This window comes from Condylura cristata, unplaced genomic scaffold (genome assembly GCF_000260355.1).
Source record: "Condylura cristata isolate star-nosed mole 26May11 unplaced genomic scaffold, ConCri1.0 scaffold00002, whole genome shotgun sequence".
Lineage (NCBI taxonomy): Eukaryota > Metazoa > Chordata > Mammalia > Eulipotyphla > Talpidae > Condylura > Condylura cristata.
The window spans coordinates 20,160,072-20,169,260 of NW_004567103.1; the positions used below are offsets into that span (position 1 = coordinate 20,160,072).

Sequence of the window (9,189 nt, forward strand, 5' to 3'; positions counted from 1 at the left end):
GCCAAGCATCCAAGCATCCCCCTTCCACCGACTGGCTGCAACATGAAAAGGAAGTGAAAAGTGAATTTCGTGCCGCTCCAAATCTGAAATGAGACACAATCTCCAGAATCCAGTAGTCCTATTTTCAGAAAGAACTTCTCTGCGTAATTTTCATGGGCAAGGGAACTGCTCAAAACGGATTCCATCCAAGCGAAATTTCTGAATTGCAAACATCCATTCTGGCGCTGGGAGGAGCAATGAGAAGTCAGTATTTGCAGAATGCGTGCGTTACAATCTGGTGTAAGGAAACAATGAGGTAAGGAGGCCTGGCGGGTGCGGTCTGGCCTGGCCTGACCTGGCCTCTGTGCGGTGCCTCGCGCTGGAACGTCGTGTCCTCGAGGCCTGGAACCTTGTGTGTCCGGCTCTCGCTTCCCCGGCTGCTGGTGGGGAAGCATTTAAGTGCAGGACCGCGAGATGCGCCTGTAAACAGAAAGCCCGGCGGGGATGGTCGGCGGCCAGGCTGAGACCGGCTGTCACCGTGGGGCGGGCGGGCTGCCGAAGCCGAGCCCCGGCCAGGAGTAAACGGAAGGCCCCGCAGGTGAAGGGAGAGGAGCAGCCGGCGGCCGGGTAAGCGTCTGTCGTCTTCTGTGCTGCCTGGCCGGCCAGTGGGGGAAGGGTGCGGGGATGACAGCGTTGTAAATATCAGAGAAGCTCCCGGGGGGAGCGGTGATTTTGCTGTTTCTTCCACGCTCTGGTTTTTATTTCATGCTGGAGACTGCCCTACCGTGCAGGGGATGTTGAGTGAGGGGAAGGTTACACGGTGCATTGTCAGCTTATTTTTTTGAATGAGGTACATAAGTAGAAAGCAGTTGAAATAGCCAATTCTATCTTTGCGTTGTTTTAGCTGTCCTACCCCACCCCCTCCCGCCTTAGAAACCAAAACTCGGCAGAGCTTTTAACTCACATCAGGCTTGGGTTCCCAGAGTGATTGTTCTTTCTGTTGACTCCATTTATTTTTAAGTATAGTAAGTGACACTATGTGATGACAAGCATGATTTTGTTGTTTGTTAGAGAATTACTAAGCTAAAAAAATTAGGATAAGGAGAGTTCAGATCCATTTCTGAAATCAGTTGCTACTGAGACATGCAGGTGAGTGACAGTGAAACTGGTCTGCATGTAGAGTTTGCAGAAAGCAAAACATACTCGAACTTACCAAATTGAGCTATGTTGTTGTAAATTTTCTTCTTTCATTTTCCTTTCTTAGATAAACACCTGACTTTTTTTCTTTACTGTTTTACTTTCAGTAGTCAAAGAATTGTGATTTATAGTCACTCATACATAATGCATTTTATTATAAAATACCACTAGTAAGTTATAATTGGGACACCCAAAATAAAACGGAAGGCTATTTTTGTTTTACTAATAGCTTAACTGTGCAGTCTCTTAAAGGTTACATATTCTAACTTTTAGGAGTAGAAGAATATTAAGCTAAGTTGCACAAAAAAAGTATTTTTAAGTCATGCACATCAAAGAAGTAATATGAATGCCTGATAAATTTGTCTTTACAGTAAATTTTTCACCATGTAATAGTTCATGAGTTCATGGGGTCATCAGAAGAACTACAAAGGCAGTTCAGAGTTTTATTGTGTAACCTTAGGCAGTTTAATTAATCTGTAGAATGGGAATGATAATGGTTGTGATCTCATAAGGTTATTAAGATGATTGAGTTAATATATAAACAATACTTTATTCAGTGCAAGTAGTAGCTGCTGTCTGCATGTTTGTTAGCAAAAATATACCAGTAGTAGGACAGTAGGGTGTCAGCTCAGTAGGAGCTGAGGAGGGGTGAGGTGAGAATGGTAAAACATATATAAATTTGAGTGAGTATAGCATTTCAGTTTTGCAAGATGAAGAGTTCTAGAGATTTGATTGATCACAAAGTGAATGTACTTAATAGTACTGAACAGGCCACTTAAAAATTACTAACATGGTAAATTTTGTATTCTCTGTACTTCCCCATAATTCCCCACTTTTAAAAAATGCTGTTGTTAGCAACATTATCTATTAAAAATGTTAGCACACAGCAGTCCCTTTTACAGTTGCATTTACATTGTGAAAATGAAACTTCTGGCAACTGTCACTAAGATTTATTTCACAAATCGTGTAATTAAGGCCTACTATCATAAAGAGTGCAAATAAATTATAAGAAAGAACACCTAAGAATACGTGACAGCCAAACTTCTAAAAGTGCCTCTTCACTTAAAATGGCTGTCCTCATCCTTAGAATGTGTGAACATATCCATCCCTTGGATATGCTGTCTGGTGTAGTTAAGTTTAAAAGAGGAAATAATTGGTGTGGGCCTAACCTAGTCACAGCTACCCTTAAAAGTGGAGAGCTTTCTCTGGCTGGGGAAATCAAGAGCTATTTCAAGGATGAGAAGGACTCAGCAAACCATTGCTATTTTGAAGATGGAGGGGATGCTTGAGAAAGATCAGGGGAAGTCCTGAGGAATGAGGAGCCCTAGAATTGTTGAGGGTGACCTAACATCGAATTTGGAGCTTTAGAATTAGGGCCATAAGGAATTAGATTCTGCCAACAACCTGTGAGCTTGAAACTGGATTCTTTACCAGAGTCTTTAGATAATCGCACCACTTGGCTTTCACTTTGACTTTGACCCTGTGAGAGTGACCCTGAACAGAGAACCCAATCAGGTCCACCTGAACTCTTGCCTTCAAAATTGTATAATAATAAATAGATGTTGTTTTGAACTGTTCAGTTGGTGGATATTTGTTACATAGCACTAGGAAACTGACACAGACTGCATTAGTGTTGGGCAAAAAATGGATAAAAGGTAGGAACAGACTATGGAAGAGAAAATGAGATGACTAATTGACATATGAATGCATTTTCTTTCCTTTAATCAAAAAATGAATGTTGAAACAATAGCAAGGTATCATGTTTTCCAGGCCTTAAATTTGCATAGCTGTTTAAAAATTGTAATTCTCTACAGCAGTTAATGCACGGTGGAGCAGACACTGAACCTGTGAAGGTTCAGTAACCTTTCTGAAAAGCAACTTGACCAAATGTCTGAAAAGATTCACTAATGCTTCTTCTCCTCTTCCCACTAACTCAATCTCAATCTAGCCAAAGAAATGTGTGAAAAATAGCTTAAAAGTTAATGTTGAGGGGCCCTCCCTGGTGGCCCAAAGGGTTAGGACACAACACTGCAAGCTGGCCACAGCTGCCTCAGTGCAGGTTCGATTCCCACCCTGTACGTGTGCCACATGGCACAGCAGACCTGTCTCGCCTGCTGCTCGCTTCAGTAGTGTACTTCGTTGATTTGCCTGTTCTTGTCCCCACTCTGTCTCTGATGAATCATCTCATCACCTCTGAACCTCTGGTCTGTACACCAGTTTTGTATGCATAAATAAATCAATCTTTAAAAAACGTTAATGTTGAAAAAAAAGCTTAATATGGCTTTGGTTAGAAAGGTCAAATATTAGCAATAATCTTAGTGCCCAACAACACAAGAACAGAATAAATTATGGTAGCAAAAGATATGGTGTCATACAGACATTTAGACAAATATTTATGAGAATCCTAAGTGTAGAAAGGTGTTTACTGAATATGGGGGCAACAGGGTAGAGAAATGTACCATAGCATGCTTTCCACTATGTTCTAAGAAAAAAAAAAGATCTACCCAAATCAGAAAGGAGCCAGAGGGCCTCCATGTGGTAGTTTTTTTTTTTTTTCTCATTGTAATAGGCATTGTTAATTTTCCCTTTTACATTTTTTCTGCATTTTCCAAACATTAAACAATGAGCATGTAGTACATTTTGATAATCACTACAGTCAACAGATGCTATTTTAAAAGCTATTAAGTCTCTGTGCCATAGGGGATACAGTAAACCTAAAACATTGCCCTGTGAATAATGGCGAAAACAACAATCCATAAATAGTGTCTGAAGTGCTTGTTTAAGAAAAACTAGGAAGAGGATACAATGCTTTTGTTAGAAAGATTGAAAATGTACTTGGATACATTTCTCAACTGGGTAATTAATGAAAACTTTATGGTTGAGGATTCAGAATATCATACTGAAGTAACAGAAAAGAAAGTTCATGGTTGAATTTTCATTAAAAGTCTTGGTTTTCATGTAAATGGATGAGTTGTAGACTTTGGGCTCTAAACCCAGCTTAATGATACAAGTAGAAAACAAGAACTTGTGGTGTATATGCAACCACTTGCAAGAAAACAAAAACAAAACACCCTGCGTTTTTTGACTGGGAAAACCAGATTGGACCTAGGACCATAATAGCTCATTTAAGAAAATCCAAAGCTAATCCTGATTGAACGTTTATCTGATAGAGACATACTCTGGTCCTATTTAAGCTTGTGTGCAAGCTTCCTGTGAGACTTGGGGTAAAGTAATGTACTTACGTATTTAAGAAGCAGACAGTTAATGAGTTTTACTTCAGCGACTGGCTCCTGAAGCCCTGTTTAGTAGGAACCTAGAACAAGTTAGATGATTTGGTCAGATATTTTAGGGTTCTCAATCTCCAGACAGTTTCTAGGATCCCCAGGCCTGCTGGGGGGTTTTCCCATAGACTTTCTTTTTTCTAACTTGCATGATCCTCCCACACTATAGAGAAGTACAAAAAGTCTCTGTTGCCTGTTGGCCAATAGTCAAATGCTGGTTTTCCTCATGGGAAATGTCAACCCCTTTAAAAAACAAACCAAAAAAACCCCAGAGGTATGGAGGGATGTCTGGGATGGGGTTGTTCTTTTTTTCTTTTTCCTTTTAGAATGAATTTGGTACTTGTTTCATAAGTAGCTAAATTGTAATCTATCTTGGAGCTGCTAGTAGAGGCCAAAAATTCAGAGAATTGAGTATGAAGTGAGTATGAAATTCCATATATTATGTTCACTCTGTCTCATTGTTTATTGTGGATCTGACAAAAAGACAGTTAAAAAAAAAAACTCATATAGCCCTCCCTGGTGGCGCAGCGGGTTAAAGCACTGCACTAAGAAGCTTAAGCCACTTCCGCATGAGTTCGATCCCCGCCTGCCCAGGAGGTGACCACGTGGCATGGCAGACCTCTCTTGACCCTCCTGCTGCACCCCTCAGCAGTGCACTTCGTCGATCTGCCTGTTCTGCTCCCCACTCTGTCCCTGGTGAATTCTCTCACCCTCCGCATCTCTGGCCTGTACCCCAGTTCTGTATGAATAAAAACAAACAAACAAACAAAAAAACAACTCATACAATTTCCCTTCAACCTTATGAGTTTTGGACTTTGGGCTCTAACCCAGCTTAATAATACAAGTAGAAAACAAGAACTGTGATGTATATGGAACCACTTGCAAGAAAACAAAAACAAAATACCCTGCATGTTTTGACTGAGAAAGCCAGATTGGACCAAGGACCATAATAGCTGCATTTAAGAAAATCTAAAGCTAATCCTGATTGATTTTACAATAAGCTTTGACCATAAGGTGAGAACTTTATTTGGTTCATAAGTATAATTAATCTTGAAGGCAATTGAGTTATGAACAAAAAGTAAAATCAAAATAGAGAGACCATTGTGTTAAGATGTCAGGCATGCTGTTTTCATTAACGTTTTGTTTGGTTTTCATACATTCATTCACTGTTCATTTGAGTCCACATTGGATCCTCTGATTATATGGCACATTTCTGAGTATTTGTCCAGTTGTCTTGATTAGTATAACTAATTTATAATTAAGTACAAACTACCCAGTTTGCATTACCCAGTTTACTTGTGGATTTATTTGTGAAACAGCTAACTATCCATTTCACCTCACCATCTGTAGATTATAAATGTGTAAGTGTAGGTTTCTGTCACAGAACAGGGAACATGTATTACAGGTTAGAAAATGTCAGATTTACACTCTGGGAAGTTAAGCTCAATGATCTCCCTTGTGTTCCTGGTCCATTTTTATCAGCACTTTCACGTTCCCAGAACATCTTGCCTTCTACCCTCGGGGATTCATTGATTAAACGAGTGAGAATTGAGCACTTGTTTTGTGCCAAAGCACACAGCTCCTTATTTGGAGCCAGGAATAAAACCTTCAACACATAAGAGGGAGTCCAAAGTGGATCAGAGTGACGACCCAACAAAGACCTGAAGGCTGAGGAAGAATTAACCAGGTCGTATGTCGGGAGTGGGGTGTGTAGAGCGTTGAGAGAACCCTAGGGATGTCGGAGGCCATGAGCTCTGCATGAGGTGCTAGGGAGTCTGTAGTTTGTGCAGAATATAATGGGGTCCAACTGTAGAAATCCTCCTGGCTAGTGTGATCAGAGAGTTAGAGGAGAGCAAGACTGGTGGGAAGAAGACTAGATAATGTGTCTGAATTCATGGAAGACTGGAGAGAAATGGGCAGACTTGGTAGAGCCCACAGAGGCCAAATTAATATGACTTGCTGTTGGGAGTGATTGCGAGGGAGCCAGGAGGGTCAAGGATGATGTTCATCCTTGGGGCAGGTGGTGATGCCTTCTCTGTATGGATAGTAAAAGCCAAGAGCAGGGAGAGGTTAAAGGTAAGACAGTGTTCGGTTTAGTGCATATTCGGAGGGAGGGGACATCCACAAGGCAGAAGGATATGTGGGTCAGGAGCTCAGCAGAATATTTGTTTCTCCTGAACCACGAGGCTTGTAGTTGATGCTGCAGCAAGAGTGCAGTCTCTCAGGCAGAAAAGGCGCTAAACACAACTGAGGGACATCGACATTGATGAGGGCCTAGGAATTGGTGCTCGGAGAGGGCGCTGAAGGAAAGGGATATCTGGATGACAAAGAAATACCAGAAGAGGCTGTTGATGTGTTCCTGAGAGCAGTGCAAAGAGTGGGTGTTCATAGGTCAGATACTGCTGAGAGGTGAGTCAGATGTCGGGGGGGAAGTTTCCCCGTTTACAGCAAGGAATTGTTGGTGACTATTGACTGTGCAGTGCCAGCTGGGACTGAATCAGAGTGCTTCTAGGGGGAAGATGCATAGGTAGTGAGAAGTGGAGTTAGGAAGCCTAAAGAACATGTTTGTGTGTGTGTGCTTTTTTTTTTTTTTTCAAGAAAAAAGGAAAAGGGGGAAATATTGTAGCTATTGAGGAACTGGGGGGGGCATGTGAGGGTTTACTTGGCTTTTTCCTCATTGAAGAGATGTTTTTGAGCATTGTTCATCTTCCACTGTTGAATCCTTCTGCTTCCAGCAACCAGAAAGATAGCTGATGTGCAACAAGTCAGGCTGTTGGGAGCAATGCAGGAGGAACCCCAGAATGGTTAAAGCCTTCTCTCAAGGATTTTTATGTCGATTTCTGTCACCACTATCTCCATGATCTTGACTTGTAATGAGACATTAAAGGGAAATGTAGGGACCCTTTACCTAGTACCACACAGACCCCCCCCCCCCATTGGTGTCCTGGACTCTGCCTTGGTCTTCACAAAACACTACATTATGTCATTTGATTTGGGCTCCAAAGCAGCCTTGGAGGAAGGCAGGAGAGGCATCCTTGTTTCACCTACATTGAAATAACTGGGACTCAGGTTCAAGTGGCTTCCCCAGAACCACACTTCTGGTAGTAGTTCACAGGAGCTTCATCTCAGCCTTCTAATTACACAACTTGCGGTCAAAGGTAAGTGTCCTCCACTGAAAGGTTAGCTGTGATGTCTATATTTTCACAGTGTGATCCTGAAAGATCACACTGTCATCTTTTAGTAGGCCTAAGAAACAAGACTAAAAGTTGTGGGTCATCACTGTCATTTTGTTTGAGCTCAGTATATTGATACTTTACCCCACATCCCCTAAAAAGTTTAGTGGTTTTAGAAGCACTTTATTTGGACATACCTTAATCCTTAAGATATGCTTGAATTACCTGTAGTCACATCTAATTAGAAAACATTTTCTTTTCATTCATTTGACAGAAACATTTATTTGCAGGGCTTTTTTTAGCAAACATTTTTACAAGTGTTTCTATTTATTGGCTAAATGAAAAATGATGACTTAGGGAAACATTAGTAAAAGCTTTTTGCAATTTGGACAATGTAAACATTTGCAAAAGCACTTGTTTGGTTTAAATGAAGTCACTGTTGTTAGACCCTCACAGACATTCCAAGTAATGTGTCGAAAGTCACTACGAGAACAGAAGTTAGTGATTTAGAGAGTAGCTTTGTACTGTGTTTGTTCAAGGACCTCTCATCCACCATTCCCTTAGAGAACTTACACAGGAGAACTACAAAGGTGATCTTTGGAAATTAAGTGTAAACTCTTCCCCTGGGTATAAGACATTTAGCAACTAACTCTCTGAGTCATGAGATTAACAAACATTTAAAAATAAATTTTAAAGTTTCTGGTGTTTGACACTAAAATTTATTTTTTATTTTTTTTCTTTTATTTTTATTTTTTTAATTATTACAAAAGTTTATTTTTACATCATTTTGCACATTTTTTTTTCCATCTCGATTGTAATCCCCGCGGGTTTCCCATCACCAAATCACCCGTGTGCCACCACCATAGTCCCATGCATTTCCCTCCCTTACCCCCCCATTTTTGATCCCATTCCCCACTCCACCCCCACAACATGACACTAAAATTTAAAGCACCATGTATGTAACATTTTAGCTCTATTAGTTCAGAGTATTTAATTTGCTGTTAATTACCATACAAAACTGTATGAGCATTTTAGAATCTTATTTCCACTCTTTGCTGTATTATTCTGCACATGATGCTTCATTTCTTTAAATCTCAATCTCCTTATCTGTAGAGTATTAATAATAACAATTCTCACATAGGTTGTTGTGCACATAACATGAGGGCTGTCTTTTAGTAAGTACTCAGTAAATATTAGCTGTGACTATTCTTAATGTTGGTCCTGGCTTAAGAGTTATAAGAACAATCTTATTTTGTTTTATTCTATTACAAATATTTTTCCACATTTATCATTTTTCCATCCATATTCATGGAGTCCTCTGCAGTTTGCTTTAAGAGAGGTTAGTATAATAGTGTTAGCACATGACCACAGGTAACCAGGGACCCCAAACTGTTAAGGGGGGTATTCTAAAAGGAAGTCAGCTATTTGTGTGCACATAGGCAAAGGAAGCAGACTTTTTCTGTGATTGGTTCTTTTTTTTTTTTAATTTTATTTATTACAAAGTTTATTTTTACATCATTTTGCACATTTTTTTTTCCATCTCGATTGTAACCCCCGCG

General features: G+C 40.3%; 1 protein-coding gene across 1 annotated transcript in view; it reads left to right on the plus strand.

The window, feature by feature from the left end:
* Positions 1-498: 498 nt before the first annotated feature.
* The window catches only part of PLEKHM3 (pleckstrin homology domain containing, family M, member 3), a 168,084-nt gene continuing 159,393 nt past the window's right edge, over positions 499-9,189 (plus strand). Inside the window, exon 1 of the mRNA XM_004674343.2 lies at positions 499-606. The gene's annotated coding sequence lies outside the window, so the exon portion shown is untranslated. The remainder of the gene's footprint in view (positions 607-9,189) is intronic.